General features: G+C 38.9%; 1 protein-coding gene across 1 annotated transcript in view; it reads left to right on the forward strand.

The window, feature by feature from the left end:
* PCDH15 (protocadherin related 15) overlaps nucleotides 1-17,975 on the forward strand; it is a 2,324,555-nt gene that overhangs the window by 1,009,807 nt on the left and 1,296,773 nt on the right. Inside the window, exon 4 of the mRNA XM_072628920.1 lies at nucleotides 2,048-2,097. The gene's annotated coding sequence lies outside the window, so the exon portion shown is untranslated. The remainder of the gene's footprint in view (nucleotides 1-2,047; nucleotides 2,098-17,975) is intronic.

Below are 17,975 nucleotides of genomic sequence, written 5' to 3' on the forward strand. Positions count from 1 at the left end.
ACTGTATGAACACTGGTACACTTGACCAGCAGGTAACTAGTATAGATGGATGAACCAGCCAGTGGTTACACATTGACCCGAAGCTTGACTACTTGAATCATCATTTTATTCAGTTATTTTCAGTTGTGTTTAACTCTCTATGACCCCTTTTATGGTTTTCTTGGCAGATACACTGAAGTGATTTGCCGTTTCCTCACCTAGCTCATTTTAGAGATAGATAATGAGGTAAACAAGATTAAGTGACTTGCCCAGGGTCACACAGCTAGTAAATGTTTGAGATCAGATATGAAAACAGGTGGATGAATCTTTCTGACTGCAGACCTGGAACACTATTTTCTATGCCAGTCAGCTGCCCCTGAATGAGCTTAGTCAAGTCATTTAACTGCTATATGCCTCAGTTTTTTCAACAGAAAAATGAGGTTTATAATATCACCTACCTTCTGGAGTTGTGAAGGTTAAATGATGTACCAAATGCTATGTGGTTTGCAACCCATAAAAGGTTACATAAATGTTATCATCATCATCATCAGTCATCAACAATATTTATTACTGGATGTTTTCATCTTCAATCTAAAGCTGTACTCAAAAGGAAGGAATGTGAAAGTGCATATTGTCACCATGAAATCAAGCATCCATTTTTCTCTCCTTAAAGTTGTTGCAAATGTTTCTCAGTTCCATTCAGAAAACAGCTGACACAAATCAGAAGTCAGTTGGAGTTGAATAATGAAATGATGCATTCCATATTATGGACTCAAGTTCAAGTCTTGCCACTTCCTCCTCATACTCTTTTCCAGTGAAGAACTCCATAGATAGGTTAGAATTCTTCAGTTAGGACCCATGGTACAACATCCAATCTGATTTGTGGATACTTAGTATTTCTCCCCTAAATTAAGAATGAGTAAAGGGAGATCTCCAGGACCCAAAATCCCACCACTATATCTCAAAGCTCTATCCCCAGGCTGGGTTTCCCATCCACTATTTTTACATAATTCTGTCTGAGTCTAGACTCCATCAAATTCAACCTCTCTTCTCTCAGACACATAGTTCCTCCAATCTGCTTTCATCACAGACTTTGCCTCCCTATAGTTTACAACTTCTTACTGTTTTTTTTCTACAAATAACTTTGTAAATACAACATCTCTCTCTCTTAATACCATGTGTGCAATTGATTGCTGTATGGAATTTCATATTCAACTGTTTGAAACTTCAGAATTTCATAGACTGTTGAAATTTAGTTCTGTTTGTACACTGGTCATTGTTAGGCATTATAAACCATTGAAGGATATTTTTGTCATCCAATTTTTTTGGTTCCTAAAATTAACAATTTTCATTGTGTCTGAAACAGATAAGGGATGGGGACTCTCCTGTCATTGATACAGATCAGCTATCTCTACTGATGAAAGTGGCCATCATCTCTAATGTTAGAGTATAAAGACTGAGACGGTGAAAGTCAAGCTACTTACCCAATATCACATAGCCAGTGTGAAAGGCTTCAAATCCAGATCTTCCTGACTCTAGATGACCTCTATATCCACTACACCATGCTGCCTTTTTTTAAATGTTTGTTGATTGACCATTATATGAATTTCTGATTTCTAGTGTGCTTTCCTCCCAACTGCCCTATGAGGTAGATCATAGAAGAAGGGTCTAGTTTATGCCCAGTTGAAAGGTGAGCCTGAAAGAGGTTCACTTATTTTCCCAGAGCCACACAGTTAGGAAATAGCAAAGCCTGGATTTTAAGACAATTTGCAGACTTGGGGTCCAGGGTTCTTGTTAATGTATGGAAATCTACTACTTCAAACATCAAATTTATCTGGAGATCTCCACCTGTACTCTGCCCTCATTCTTTTTACTATTCTTTTGATGTAAGCTTTAACAAGTATGTCTTTAGACACAGGGGTAAAAATATGACTGTCATTACTGTCAATGTGTTGCTACTAGAATTCTTCTGAGAATAAATAACTAATAATGATTATTTTAAATATTTCAAATTCAAGTTATTCTGTACTGTCATTAAATCTGACTCAAATTGTTGTTTATTTTCTAGGATTCACAATAAATACAACACTGAAAACTATGATCAAAAACTGAAAAAAGGTACAGTCTCTTTTCATTTTTTATTTAAGTGTGTTTAAAGGAAAGATAAATTTATGTTTTTTTCTTGAGTTTTATAAACTGGTTAACTACTAAGAAAATCAAAATTGAGATAACCAAGAAAACCATTTAGCATTCTCAGAAGACCTCAAAGTGAATAGGATGATTTTCCAGCAGAATTGTGCTATCAAAAGTCCTCTTTAGTCACCATCTAAATTTGAAATTATTTTACGAGTCAGACAGTCATCAGATGTTGTATTTTTGAAGGAATTTTCTGTGATTAGAGGAGCATCATCTTAGTGGCAGAAAACATTAAGGTTACATTCTGCCCTACTGAGTCAAATGCTCTTTAGAGAACAAATAAACAAAATCTATAATTGCCACTAAGCAGTAAGCTTGCTTGAATCTTCTGGTGTTTGCATCTTTCTGTCTTCTGTCAATCGATGCATTTGTTAAGCACTTATTCTTTGTTAGTCATGGTGCTCAGTTCCAGGTCTACAAAGAAAATCAAGGTGAATGATTTTTTCTTCTTTGGTTTGTATGGATAAAAGTACATTGGACTGGAAAAGTTGATGAAGTTCCCTGGAATTGTTAGTGGTCTGTAGCCAATTGGATCACATGTTTTTCTTGGTTTCCTTTGCATCACAAATATCCATGTCACATGTGGTTATGTCTTGAATAGTGAATCAGTTTCTTTATGCTACAAGAACTAATGAAGAAATTTTATATTAGTGTTTCCCTGGACTCAGTCATGACAAAGCTTATGAAGGAATTTGAACTGGAGATATATGTATACATGTGTGTGTGTGTGTGAATATGGGAATAGAAAGGATTTGAGTGAAAGATAAGAATTATAATCCAGCTTCTTCTGTTTACTACTTTTGGGCTCTTGAGGAAGCTAGATTCCTTCTCTTGTCTTCAGTTTCCTCAACTGTAAAATAAGTGGGGTTGGAATAAAGTGAGATTCTTAATCTTTCTTATGTCATAGACCCCTTTGGCAATCTAATGAAGCTGATGGCATCCTGAAGAATTTTTTTTTTTTAATGAGTAACATAAAACGATTATAAATAACATAAAACAACATAATGGATTACAAAGGCAACCAATGACACCATAATAAATGATAATAATTTATATTATATATAATACACACAACACACACACATATAGATATATATATATAGATAGATATAAATATATATATCTTCATCCAAGTTCATGGATCCCCTGAAATCTATCCTAGGCTATCCTCTGGAATAGAGGGTTTTTAAGGTAACTTCTGTTACTAAGTATGTCTGGGGGAAAAAAAGATCTTTTGATTTTAGTGGAATATAAGGCCAATGTGAGCCATCATTATGATGTGGAATCTAGAACAGTTATTGGGCCCTTGATTTAAGTTGAGAGAATTGTTGTTGGTTGTTGTTATTTTTCTGCTTGTCCTTCATTCTTGATGAGGCCCATGACATCAGGGAGTTGATGACATGATTTTGCGGTGGACTTTGGTTTGACAGAGGGAGGGCTGTGCAAGGTCACCAGCCTCACTTTCTCCTCCAGAGCCATGTGAATCCAGTGGTCAGATATAGATCAGCACTGAAGATGGCTCAGGATGCAATGGAAGATCTTGGTTTTTTTTAAGTTAAAGTCTTTTCAGGTTGTCACTTTGAGTAAGGCAATGTCCATTCAGTGAATAGACATCTTTAAGAAGTCAGTCAAGGGATGGACTCTTAAATTAAAAAAAAAAAACAACCTATCAAACTGAGGAGGTAAGACCCTCAGGGGTGCTGGCCAAAAGAGAAACGGTTAAGATCTGTGTGGCTTTGTACAAATCTGTTAACATGTCTAGGCTTCTGTTTCTCTATGTGTAAAATGATAAAGGTGGACTTGAAGATCTCTTCCATCCCTAAATATATGTCTATGATAAGTTGAAAGAGGCAATTTGGGTTCTATGAAAGGAAAATATTCCTAAGGATCATAGTTCTGCCAAGGAACAGCTGGGTGGAACATTGGGTAAGAGTGTTGAACCTTGAGTCAGGAAGACCTGAGTTCAGGTTGATCTCAGACACTTACTAAGTGTGCAACTTTGGACAAGTCATTTAACTTCTTTCAACCTTAGTCTTCTCAGCCGTGAAATGGGAATAATAACTGCTCATATCTCACAGGATTGTGATAAGGATCAAATGAGATAATGTATGTAAATCCCTTTGCAAAATGGTAACCATTAGGATTGTTGTTATACTAAAACATTTTGCCCTGTATGCTAGAAGTGGGATTCTAGTTCATGGATGAATTGGACTAGAAGACTTTTAAGATCCTGTCTAACCCTAAATTCTCTGTTTCTCTGATCTGTGAAATATCTTCGTAAAACCCTTGATGAACAATATGTTGTGGAAATCAGTTATTACTGTACACTACTCCCTAACAATTTTGATCAGGAACTGTGATTAGTGATTTGTGATTATGAATACCGATAATTATAGTGATTCCTATAATATTACTATATATTAAGAAGCAATATTGATTGATAACGTGATAATGTTAATGATTATTCTCATTACAGTTGCTGTGGTTGTTTAAATGGGAGTCTAGGATATGCTCAGGAGACTCAGTCTACTTTTTGTGCCTACCTCATATATGAAAACTTTGTGTGGGCTTTGTTTGAATGTAATAAAGCTACATGGGCCTTCGCAGTTATTTGAGAATGTAGAAGTAGACCAGAGAGATAGCTTCTTCACTTTATTGTGATTGCTTCTTTTTTTCCCTCAACCTTTTCATGTTGTTTACTCTTAAAAATCACCACAATTGACAATAAGAACATTTTGACATCCAGATTCAATTACCTGCGTTTGCAAGAGAAATCGTTCATATTACCCACACCGTTGTGCCTGAGAGCTCATTAAATGAAGGACTAGGACGTTAACAAATCTGCAAAAAAGAGGCCAATCCTACAACTCTGTCTCTTGGCTTTTTACTTTCATTTCTTAGAAAAAATGACTGGCAAAGAAAAGATTGTTTTAGAAAGACAACTGGAGGAGTGTGGTCATGCTGGGTCATTAAATGGCTAATAAGGAGTTCCACTCACCAGGTAAAAAGCCAATTCAAGAAGTTGAACTTCCTTGTCTGTGCTAAGGAAGGCAGCTGCTTCCTGGAGAAAATAAATGAATAAGTCCAGTTTTCTTTCATCCCCCAAATTATCTGCTTTTCTTTAGGATCCAGCAAGAGCTCCCACAGACTCATTACGGGAAAACAAAGTGTGGAATCACTGCACTCTACTATATTTTCTTTTCATTGATATTTACATTTTAGAGAAGAAACTTATAGTAGTGTCCAAGACATGGGATAAACTCTTATCTTTGACACATACTGACTATGTGACCCTGGGGAAGTCATTTAAATTCCCGATGCCCCAGATAATGCTATAAAACTTTTAGTTTCAGAACCATTGAAACTTGGTTAAGAAATAAAAGAGGGAAATAAAAGATGGTAGGATTTTAGACACTGATGTGGAAAGGACTTTAGAAGTCTTTAGTCTAATCCTTACATTTAGTATTTAATATAGTTGAAGTCACTGAGGCATAGCCAAGATAGGTAACATGTTATAGGTCACAGTTAACAAGAGGATCATCCAGAATAGCTCTCAATTCCCTCATAGAGAGTTCAGTTTAATGAATTCTCAGGTCAGGTAAAAAAACATTACTATTGTGCTTACTATCACCTTCACCACTTCCAAGAACACTACTACTCTTACCACCACAACCACTATGATCATTACCACCACTACTGCTATTGTAGGGGCTGCTGCTCCTGCTACTGCTGCTACTACTACTACTACTACTACTACTACTACTACTACTACTACTACTACTACTACTACTACTTACTACTGCTATTTGTTTTTTGTAACAAGTTTTAAGATGAATTTTATTTAAAATAATAGGACTATAGCTCCTTGTTCCACTTTTTCGACTCTAGAGCATTTAATAAAGTGACAAGTCTGACAAAAGTTTTCTTACATTTCATTACATTTCCAATTTCTGTTCTTTGGCATAACATCACTGATGTTTAATGACAGATGATTTTGACTGAAAACTTTCCTGCATACACTACATTCATAGAGTTTCTCTTATGTTATTCTCTTATGCTGACTAATACACCTTCTCTGGCTGAAGGTTTTCCTACATTTGCTACACTCAAAGGGCTTCTCTTTACTATGAATCCTCTTATGTTGAGTAAGAGATGAGAGTTCACAAAAGGTTTTCCCACACTGATGACATTTACAAGGTTTCTCTACAGTATATTATGTCTAGAGAATAAGAATTTCTGGCTGAACACTTTCCCACACTCGTTACATTCATAGGGACTCTGTCTAGAATGTATTCTCTGATGTCGAGTAAAAGATGAGTGATCAAAGAAGGCTTTCTCACACTCATGACATTTATAAATTCATTGTCCTGTGTGAGCCATCTGATGTGTCCTTAGGCTATTGCTGTGTCTGAAAGCTCATTACATTCATAGGGTTTTTCTCCCGTATGACTTCTCTGATGCCTGCTCTTAAGTAGAAGATCTTCTCCTCTGAGTATTTCTATTAAAATTCCTGGTGATCCTAATTCAGAAATGTTCTTCTTCATAGGAGACTCTTGCACTTCAATTCTACTCTCCAAATCTTGATAGATAATTTTGGGACCACTTCCTCTTCACTTCTCTGCAGATCAAATACTCATCTCCTTCTTTTGTTCTAATTGGAAGATCATATCAGGTGTAGCAATGGAAAACTCCAGGGAGATTAGATTTTTATAGTTCTCCAGCATCACATCTCTGTATAGGTCCCTCTGAGTAGGTTTCAATTGCCTCTATTCCTCTTGGGTGAAGTTCACAGCTACATCCTTGACTGTCACCAATTCCTGAGACTAGGAAATCATTTTCTTCTTTATCTTCTTCTGTGTTTCCTGTGGGAGAAAGGTTGAGTCTTTTTTTTTTTTTTAACATTTATTTTCACACAATTTTGGGTTACAAATTTTCTCCCCTTTTATCCCCTCCCCACCCCAAACCCAAGCTTTCTAATTGCCCCTGTGACCTATCTGCTCTCTCCTCTATCCTCCCTCCCTGCCCTTGTCTCCGTCTTCTCTTTTGTCCTGTAGGACCAGATAGCTTTCTTGACCCCTTAACCTGTATTTCTTGTTACCCAGTGGTAAGAACATTACATTTGGTCCTAACACTTTGAGTTCCAACTTCTTTAGCTCCCTCCCTCTCCACCCCTTCCCCTTGGAAGACAAGCAATTCAATATAGGCCAAATCTGTTTAATTTTGCAAATGATTTCCATACTAGTTGTGTTGTATAGGACTAACTATATTTCCCTCCATCCTATCCTGTCCCCCATTACTTCTATTCTCTTATGATCCTTTCCCTCCCCATGAGTGTCGACCTCGGATTACATTCTCCTCCCCATGCCCTCCCCTCCATCCTCCCCCCCACCCTGCTTGTGCCCCTGTCCCCCACTCTCCTGTATTATGAGATAGGTTTTCCTACCAGATTGAGTGTGCATTATATTCTTTCCTTTAGTGGAATGTGATGAGAGTAGATCTCATGTTTTTCTCTTGCCTGCCCTCTTTATCCCACCACTAATAAGTCTTTTGCTTGCCTCTTTTATGAGAGATAATTTGCCCCATATAACTTCTCCCTTTCTCCTCCCAATATTTCTCTCTCACTGCTTGATTTCATTTTTTTTTAAGATATGATCCCATCCTCTTCAATTCACTCTGTGCACTCCATCTCTATGTGTGTGTGCGTGTGTGCATGTGTGTGTGTGTGTACTCCCACCCAGTACCCAGATACTGAAATGTTTCAAGAGTTACAAATATTGTCTTTCCATGTAGGAATGTAAACAGTTCAACTTTCGTAAGTCCCTTATGACTTCTCTTTGCTGTTCACCTTTTCATGGTTCTCTTCATTCTTGTGTTAGAAAGTCAAATTTTCTTTCCAGCTCTGGTCTTTTCATCAGGAAAATTTGAAAGTCCTCTATTTCATTGAAAGACCATTTTTTCTCCTGAAGTATTATACTCAGTTTTGCTGGGTAGGTGATTCTTAGCTTCAGTCCTAGTTCCTTTGACTTCTGGAATATCCTATTCCATTCCCTTCTATCCCTCAATGTAGAGGGTGCCAGATCTTGTGCTATCCTGATTGTATTTCCACAATACTTGAATTGTTTCTTTCTAGCTGCTTGCAATATTTTCTCTTTCACCTGGGAATTCTGGAATTTGGCCACAATGCTCCTAGGAGTTTCTCTTTTTGGATCTCTTTCATGCGGTGTTCTGCGGATTCCTTGAATATTTATTTTGCCTTCTGGTTCTAGAATCTCAGGGCAGTTTTCCTTGATAATTTCATGGAAGATGATGTCTAGGCTCTTCTTTTGATCATGGTTTTCAGGTAGTCCCAGAATTTTTACATTGTCTCTCCTGATTCTATTTTCCAGGTCAGTTGTTTTTCCAATAAGATATTTCACATTATCTTCCATTTTTCGAATCTGCGCGGTATGTTCTGAGATATCTGTCTTTCTCGAAAAGTCCTTAGCGTCCATCCGTACCATTCCAGTTTTGAACGATCTATTTCAAAAGTGAGCTTTTGAATCTCCTTTTCCATTTGGTTAATTCTGCTTTTGAAAACATTCTTCTCCTCATTGGCCCCTTGCACCTCCCTTGCCAGCTGAGTTAGGCTAGTTCTCAAGGTGCCAATTTCTTCAAGATTTTTTTGGTTCTCCTTTAGCAGGGAGCTGATCTGCTTTTCATGCTTCTCCCTCATCCCTCTCATTTCCCTTCCCAGTCTTTCCTCCACCTCTCTAACTTGATTTTCAAAATTCCTCTTGAGCTCTTCCATGGCCCGAGCCCATTGGGTGGGCTGGGACACAGAATCCTTGATTTCTGTGTCTTTGCCTGATGGCAAGCTTTGTTCCTCCCCATCAGAAAGGAAGGGAGGAAGTGTCTTTTCTCCAAGAAAATAACCTTCAATAGTTTTGTTTCTTTTCCCTTTTCTGGGCATTCTCCCTAACCAGTGACCTGACCTCTGAATGTTCTCCTCACATCCACCTCGCCTCCTGGTCCTCCCAGCCAGCGTTTGGGGACTGAGATTCAAATGCTGCTTCCTGCCTTAGGGTTTTTGGCGGGGGCAGGGCTGCTAATCAGTGTGAGAATTAAGTTCAGGTGGTCAGGGGCAGGGCCGCCTCTCTGGCTCAGTTCCCTCAGGGGGTTTATGCACAGACCTTCCACAATGGATCCAGGCTCCCGCCCGTTTGGGGAGCCCCGTCTGTAGCCGCCTCTCAGCTTCTATCTCCTGGGGGGGCCCGAGCCATGGGGGCACCCCACTCCCCTCTCAACCCGCCAAAGAGACTCTCTCACCTACCCCTGTCAGTCACCTGTTGGTGGGGGGGCTTGTGCCACCGCTGGACATCCCGTCTCTGGAGCCTTCTCAGATCTGTGCCTCTCGGAGCCGCGGCCGCCCCCGCCGCCGCAGGTCCGGGCTGGGCTCTGCGTCTGCAGCGCGACGGACCTTTTGCGAGAGGTTTGTAGGTCCCTCTGTGGGTGGGGGGACCCGCGTGGCCGCTGGAGATCCCGTCCCCATAGCCCTCTCGGATCTCCTCCCCTCAGTGTCGCGGCCGCGGCAGGGCCGCACTCCGCTCCCCGTGCCGGCGCCCAGTCCGCGACGCGAAGGACCCCCCGCAAGAGGTCCACAGGTCTCTCCGGAGCATAAATCTCCCTCGCTCCAATATTCCGTGGCCTCTGGGTGCAGAATTCGCCCTGGCTTGGTCCCCTCTAGCCGTTCTGTGGTTTGTGGGTTCGGAGCTATGTGTATGTGCGTCTTTCTACTTCGCCATCTTGGCTCTGCCCAAGGTTGAGTCTTAAAGGTACAGGACTTTCTCTTTCCTTTTCAATTCTGGAAGTGTTGAGGTTTTAAAGGTGTAGGTACCCCAAAATAGAGATGTGCAGGTTCTGCCTTGAATGAATTTGACTCAAGCCTTCTTTCAGACAAAGACAAGATCCTTTAGCACACCAGTCAGGGTGGTTGTAAGTCTAAAAATCTACCATATTGGCCAGAATCTTAAGGAATCTGAGCATTGGCTATACTCATGATGAATCTGAGCCCTACTACTACTACTACTACTACTACTACTACTACTACTACTACTACTACTTACTACTGTTATCACCACTACCGCTACTATTTATTACTGTTATCCATAATTTAAATATTACTTTAAGGTTTGCAAATCTTATTGATTTGTATTACTCTGTGTTATCTGGTTGTTTCAGTCATTTCTGAGTCTTTTTAACCCCATTTGGGGGTTTTCTTTTTCGATATATAATTTATTTGTTTATTTCAGTTTTTAACATTCACTTCCACAAGAATTTGAATTCCAAACTTTCTCCCCATCTCTCTTAATACCCACTCCAGGACCATATGGACTCCATCCACCCCTTCTACCAGTCTGTCCTCCCTTCTATCACCCTTCCTTTTTTCATTCCTCTCCCCTATATTTTTCTGTAGGGCAAAATAGATTTCCATACATCATTGCCTGTACATCTTATTTCCCAGTTGCATGCAAAAACAATTTTTAACATCCATTTTTAACGCTTTGATTTCCTTATTCTCTCCCTTCCTCCTTCCCCACCCACCTTCATTGAGAAAGCAAGCAGTTCAACATAGGTCATATATTTGTAGACATGCAGAAACACTTCCATAATAGTTATACTGCAAAACTCTAAGCATATTTCTCTCTACCCTGTCTTGCCCTTCATTTGTTCAATTCTCTCCCTTGACTTGTTCCCCCACAACAGTGTTACTTCTGATTATCTCTTTGCTCAATTTGCTATCCCTTGTATTATCTTCCCTCTCCTATCCCCTTTCCCCCTGCCTTCTTGCAGGGTAAAATAGATTTCCATACTCGACTGTGCGTGTGTTTTTCCCTCCTTAAGTCAAATCCCATGAGAGTAAGGCTCAGTTATGAGCCTTACTCTCATTTATTTTCTTTCATCTCCTTCTCTTAGCCTCCTTTGTAAAAACTCTTTCTTGTGACATGATTTGTTACATTCTACCACTCCCTTTCTCTTACTCCTGGTACAATCCACTTGAGAATAAATTTTATTTTTTATGTGTTCTCCCTTCATCAGCTCCCCTATGCCCTTTATGTATATAAATAAATATACAAATATATAATATATATGTGTGTGTACATGTATATATGTATATATGTATGTGTATGTGTGTGTGTGTGTATATATATATATATATATGTATATGTATATGTATATGTATATACATATTCCTTCTAACTACCCTAATACTGAAAATGATCTCATGAGTTACACATATTGTAGAGAACCTTGAGGGGTTTGAACGAGCCCCTTATCAAGAGTTCCCCTCCTCCAAGGGAGAATAATAGCTGACTTAAGAATTAAGTGATACATTGTTCTCAGATGCACGTCCTTGATTTCAGGTGTTGAAGTCACAGGAAACAAGGCCCCTGCTATATAGAATAACATTTCAATACAGAGGCCTTGAGGCCTTCCTTTCTACTTATCACAATCTGTTCCATTTCATGCTTCAATTGCTACCTTTATGGTTTTTTACTATTTAAGCATCCTGATCCCCTGATTTATTGACTCAGTATGTCTAGAATAAACTCAGCTTGTTCAGACTTCTGTGTCCTGCCTGTCTTTTCATCCTCACTCTGTGAGCCCCATAACTGCCCTGGACCTGCTGCACTATGCTGGTCATAGCAACATATCATTTTTCCATGTAGGAATGGAAAGAGTTAAATTTTAATGACTTCCTTATGGCTTCTCTTTCCTGTTTACTTTTTGATGTTTCTCTTGATTCTTGTATTTGAAAATCAAATCATCTATTCAGCTCTGGTCTTTTCAACAAGAATGTTTGGAAGTCCTCTATTTCATTGAAGTTCCATTTTTTCCCCTGAATTATTATATTCAAGTTTTTTGGATAGGTGATTCTTGGTTTTAATCCTACCTCCTTTGATATCCGGAATGTCATATTCCAAGCCTTTCCATCCCTTAGTGTAGAAGCTGCTAAATGCTGTGTTTTCCTGATTGTATTTTCACAGTGCTTGAATTGTTTGTTTGTTTGTTTTTTTTATAGCTGTTTGTAATACTTTCTCCTTGACCTGAGAACTCTGGAATTTGTCTACAATGTTCCTTGGAGTTTTCTTTTTCGGGTCTCTTTCAGGACATGATTGGAGAACTCTTTCACTTTCTATTTGACTCTCTGGTTCTAGGATATCAGGCTACTTATTCTTGGTAATTTATTGAAAGATGATATCTAGGCTCTTTTTTTGATCATAGGTTTCAGGTAGAGCAATAATTCTGAAATCATCTTTCCTAGATCTATTTTACAGGTCATTTGTTTTTCCAATGAGATATTTCAGATTGTCTTCTATTTTTTCATTCTTTGGTTTTGTTTTATAATTTTTTGATTTCTCATGAAGTCAGTTTCCGTCTGCTCCATTCTAATTTTTAAAGAACTTTTTTCTTCTTGAGCTTTTGGACCTCCTTTTTCATTTGGCCAGTTCTGCTTTTTAAGACATTGTTTTCCTCCTTGACTTTTTGGACCTCTTCTACTACTTGGGTTAGTCTATTTTTAAAGATGCTTTTTCTTCAGATTTTTTTTTTGGGGTCTCCTTTAGAAAGTTATTGACTTTTTTTATGAGTTTTTTGCATTACTCATTTTGCTTCCCACTTTTTCCTTCACCTCTCTTACTTGGTTTTCAAAGTCCATTTTGAGCTCTTTCATGGCCTGAGACCATTTCATATATTTTGGGGAGGCTTTCGATGTAGGACCCTTGACCTTGTTATCTTCTTCCAGCTGTATGCTTTGATCTTCTTCTGGTTGTATGTTTTAGTCTTCCTCATCCAAAAGGATGGAAGAAAATACCTTTTCACCAAGAAATCACCGTTCTATAGTCTCATTTTTCCCCTTTTGGGGCATTTCTAGACCAATTTACTTGACTGATGAGCCATTTGTCTAGTGGAGGATATACTACCCCAGGCTTCAGAGGTTTTGTGTAGCTGTTCTCCCAGATATCTCTAGTGACCTGTAAGTTCTCAGTTGCTCCAAGATGGTGTAATCAAGGGAGAAGTGTTTACTCTTCTCCTGGCCTGTGCTCTGGACTGTGAGCAACCACAAGTACTCTTTTCTGCCCTGGAACTATGAGTAGGATTCCCTCTCTACAGCCCCCACCAGTTCTGCTATGCCAGTGCTTTTCCTCACCCCATGACTGCCGCTCATGACTGAGGCCTAGATGAGCTACTTGATTCCCCCAGTGTGTGTAGGCTGAGAGCTCCAGAAGCAGCTGGTGATGAGGCAATAGCTGCTGCTGCCTTTGGCTGGGGCTGGGACTAGGGCAGGGGCTGGGACCTTACCTCTCTCCTCTCACCCAGGTAAAAGAACTTTCTCACTGATCTCTGAAGCTGTCTTTGGTGTTTGTGGGTTGAGAAACTTAAAAAACCAAAGTAGCTGCCTGTGATTAGTGCCTTGAAGCCTGGTCCAGTCCCATCTGTGCCAGTGTGGCCCACACTAGGCTGCGATCCACTCTAAGCCTGGTGTGATAGAGCTTTCCTGTTGGACTTTCAGGCTGTCTTGGGTTGGAAATCTGTTTCACTCTGTCATTTTGTGGCTTCTGCTGCTCTAGAATTTGTTTAGAATAATTTTTACAGGTATTTTAAGGGCTTTGAGGGGAGAGTTTGAGCAGGTCCATGCTTCTACTCCACCATCTTGACTCTGCCCTGTCCATTTGGGAGTTTTCTTGTCAAAGATTCTGGAGTTTTTTTGCCATTTCCTTTTCCAATTCATGTTATAAATGAAGAAACTGAGGCAAAAAAGGGTTAAAGTGTCTTGAACAGGATCACACAATTAGTAAATGTCTGAAGTCAGATTTGATCTCAGGTCCTCCTGACTCCAGGGCAGATGTTCCATCCACTCTACCACCTACCTGCCATTGCCCTGTCTACTATGTAGTATAAATGATATTCTCCCTGTTTTTAAGAAGGGAAACCTGAAGCTGCAAGAGGTGATTTGACTTATAGAAAGTCATACTCATTGGACACCAAAGAATCAAAATTCTAAAACAGTGTTTCTGACTCCAAATATAGAGAGCTCTTTTCCTGGGACATGCTAACTCTAGCAATTATCATGGGTGGAATAAAAATGCAGATTATCTGGTTTCAAATTCATTGATCAATATGTTTTACATGGTTTTGTACCTGATATTTTATTGCCTGATTTTACTGTTGGCTGTTCTACCCCCACACACTTACTTTTAGGAAATCCTTAATGACATTTTAATAGTCAAGCAAACTATTGATTCATGTAGACCATTGATCTCATAGGGAACCTTTTTTTGGTGCATTTTCTTTGAAAACTTTATTAAAAGGATTATATTCTAAGAAGTTACTTATTGATCAAGTCCTAAAATAATTATTGACATAACATGAAAAGCAATAGCTAAATAACACCAACTTTACTTTCTTATATGGAAATATTTGCTACTGAAGTTTTCAACTTTTTCCATGAATTTTTATGATTAGGGAATACTCTGAAATTTCCTTAGAAACTTTCATCGATCATTCTCAAATGAAAAACAGAATGTATAGCAGCATTATATATGTGTGTGGGTGTGTGTATTTGTGGGAGGCTGTTGTCAGACAATAAGAACTTGAAAACTGAACAGATGCTCATTGATTGAGGAACAGATAAAACTTTGTGGTATGAGAATATGATGAACAATTTTCAAGCTGTAAGGCATGAAGAAAGATGGCAGAGTGGATAGATCTCTGGAATTTAATTGAGTAAAAAAAGCTAAAATTCTGATTTAGGTATTGGCTATCTATGTGACCTAGGGTGTTGTTGTTTAGTCATGTCTGACTCTTTGTGACCCTGTTTCTTGGCAAAGATACTTGGCAAAATGGTTTGCCCTTTCCTTCTCCAGTCCATTTTACAGACAAAAATCCTGAGGCAAACAGGGTTAAGGGACTTGCCTGGGTCACACAATTAGTGTTTAACCCTAGATTTGAATTCAAGAAAGTAAATCTTCCTGATTACAAGCCCAGTGATCTATTTACCACCTACTTGGCCCACTAATCATTTAATCTCTATGTAAGAGAGATTTCCTCTATTTTCCTCCTCTCCAAAATGGGGAGAATATTAATTTCCCAGGGTTGTCGTGAGCATCAAATTATTTAATGTATATAAAGAGCTTTGCCAACCTTAAAGCTTTGCATCAATGATCCTATTAATAAAACAGAATGCTGGGATGTCAAAACAAAGAATAGACATAAATATTAAATATTTAAGAATGAAATAAGCAGCATAGAGTCAATCTTTTACATTCAGCTTGCACCTGAAATATAGTTTTATGTGAGAAGCCTGAAGCATGTGCCACATTGAGGAAGATGGGGAGAAAGAAGGATGGATGCTTTCCCTAGAAAAGAGAAGAATTAGAACTGGGCAGGGTTTATTTGCTGCATTGAAGGATTTGAAGGCCTGTCCCGTGGAAGAGAGATGTCTTTTTTAAAGTTTACAAAGTTCTTAACTAATACCTCTTTTGATCCTCACAACAACCCTGGGAAATTGGTGCTGTTATTATACTGTCCATTTTACAGAGGGAGAAGCTGAGGTAGACAGATGTGAAGGGACTTGCCCAGGGTCTTGAACTCAGATCTTTCTGACTCCTGGGACAGCATGTTTTCCAGAAGGCAATATTAAGAGCAAATGTTAGAATTCACATAAAAGAAGAATCCAGATCAATTGGAGAAAAGTCTTAAGGATGAAGTCCATCCAAAATGCTTTGGGGGAATCCAGTCTTTAGAGGTCTTCAGATGGAACCTGGTCAGCATGTTGGGGCTATCTTCCAGTGCAGATTGTCGCCTTTTCTGCAGCTTTCACTCTTAGAGTTTTGCCTTGAAGTATGAGAAGTGAAGGGGCCGTTCACATCTCTTAGTCAACATAAGCATCAGACATGAGAGTCAAGTTATATTGTTTTGGAGTTGCAAGGGCAAGACTCTCAGCTTGTAAGGATGCTTTGGAACGCATTCTTGCTTAGGGAGAAGTTGGCCTGCGTGGCTTTGGATCTCCCTTCCTTTCCCCCTCCTGGGTTTCCCACCCTATGAAAGCATTATTCAAGTATTTGTTCAAGTCAAATCCTCTTCAATTGACTTTAAAGTCATTGTCTTGATACGCGGTGGGGGGTAGGGGACAGCTGAAGGATATGGTTAATTGGGGACCATACGGAATGATAAAACCTCTCTTTGTATACTTAGAATCCTCTTCTCACTGACTGATGGAGTGGTATCAGTAACCTCGAAGGTGTAATCACAGATCCTGGCAACTCAGAATTTCTTATAGCTTGCTTTTTTGTCACTTTTTTTTTTTTTTTAGTGGTGATGGGTTATGGGGGAAGAGGTGACCTCAGAATAGAGATGGAGTCCAAGCGATCAAAATGAGCCTTTGCCTTCCTCATCTGAAGGAAAAAAAATGATGAATGACCTATTCCTTTCAGGCACGCAGCTCATTGGAGAGAACAGTCTGCTCATATCTATTTTTATGTACATTACATATTTAAAAGATAAAGCAACTCAAATCGTGTTTTATTATCAGAATTCTTATTCTTGATTTCTCTGCCAGAGTGATGAATATGTATGGGCAGGCAAAAACCCCTGCTGGAGTGATAGGCCTGAGTGCAGCAAAGATAAGCAAAGGCTGGGTATTCTCACTGGCAGATAAATGAAAATGAAATCTATCAGTCTCATTTACTATTCAGCTCTCTTAATCAGTGGGCATGAGGCAGCTTAACAGGCCTCTTTAGAATATTTGACATTCACTCACTCTCATGTAGGAGAGGTCCCCTCCCAGTCTGTCCAGGGGGCCTCAACAGATCACTAGGTTGGATCACGGAATGGGTGTTACCTTATGAATGGAGTTCTGTGGTCAAACCTCCCTGCTTCCTGGGGCAGGGAAACTTATCTGTATTGGTGTGGTACACCATCATTAAATACATCAATCAGCTATATCACTGATGGAATTACCTGTAGTAATGAGAAATAGAACATATGAATTAGAAAGGCAGTCAGGTTAATTTTCTTACTATTGGTCAGTCAAGAAACGCCTATTAACAGTTTATTCTGTGCCACACACTGTGCTGAGCCCTGGAGATACAAAGAATAAACCAAAACAGAATCAGTCCTTCCATTCCAATTAGGGGGAGGACATACATATAAAGAAAGAAATAGATATAATAATAATTGAATGAATATAAACAAACAAAAGAACAAATAAACTAATGAATATAGACAAATGAATGAATACATAAAAAGTAGATACAAATATAGATACAGAAAGAAGGACAGACTTTTACCTTTGGATCATGGGGAGACTAGAAAAGCCCTCCTGAAGAAAGAAGCACTTGATCTAAGTCTTGAAAGAAGTCAGGAATTCTAAGAGGTGACAGTGAGGGGGAAAGCATCAAGCATGTGAGAGACCACCATATATTGGCATGAAAAGGGAAGATGGAATATGATATGGGAAGGATATCCAGTAGATCATTCTGGCCAGATCACAGAATATATAGAGGGGAGTGATGTATGTGAAGACTAGAAAGATAGTTTGGGGCAGGGCTGTGAAAAGCTTTAAATGTTAAACGTGAGTCTTAGTTGATTCTCAGTGTAATAGGGATGTTTATTGACTAGGAGGATTCCATTGTATAATTTATCACAATGGGATAATTAATTGTTTTTAATAGTATTTTTTCTAATTATGTGTAAAAAATTAACACTTTTTAAAAGTTGAGTTCTAAACTTTCTCTTCCTACGACATTAAGCAATTTGAT

Source organism: Notamacropus eugenii, chromosome 1 (assembly GCF_028372415.1).
Source record: "Notamacropus eugenii isolate mMacEug1 chromosome 1, mMacEug1.pri_v2, whole genome shotgun sequence".
Classification (NCBI taxonomy): Eukaryota; Metazoa; Chordata; class Mammalia; order Diprotodontia; family Macropodidae; genus Notamacropus; species Notamacropus eugenii.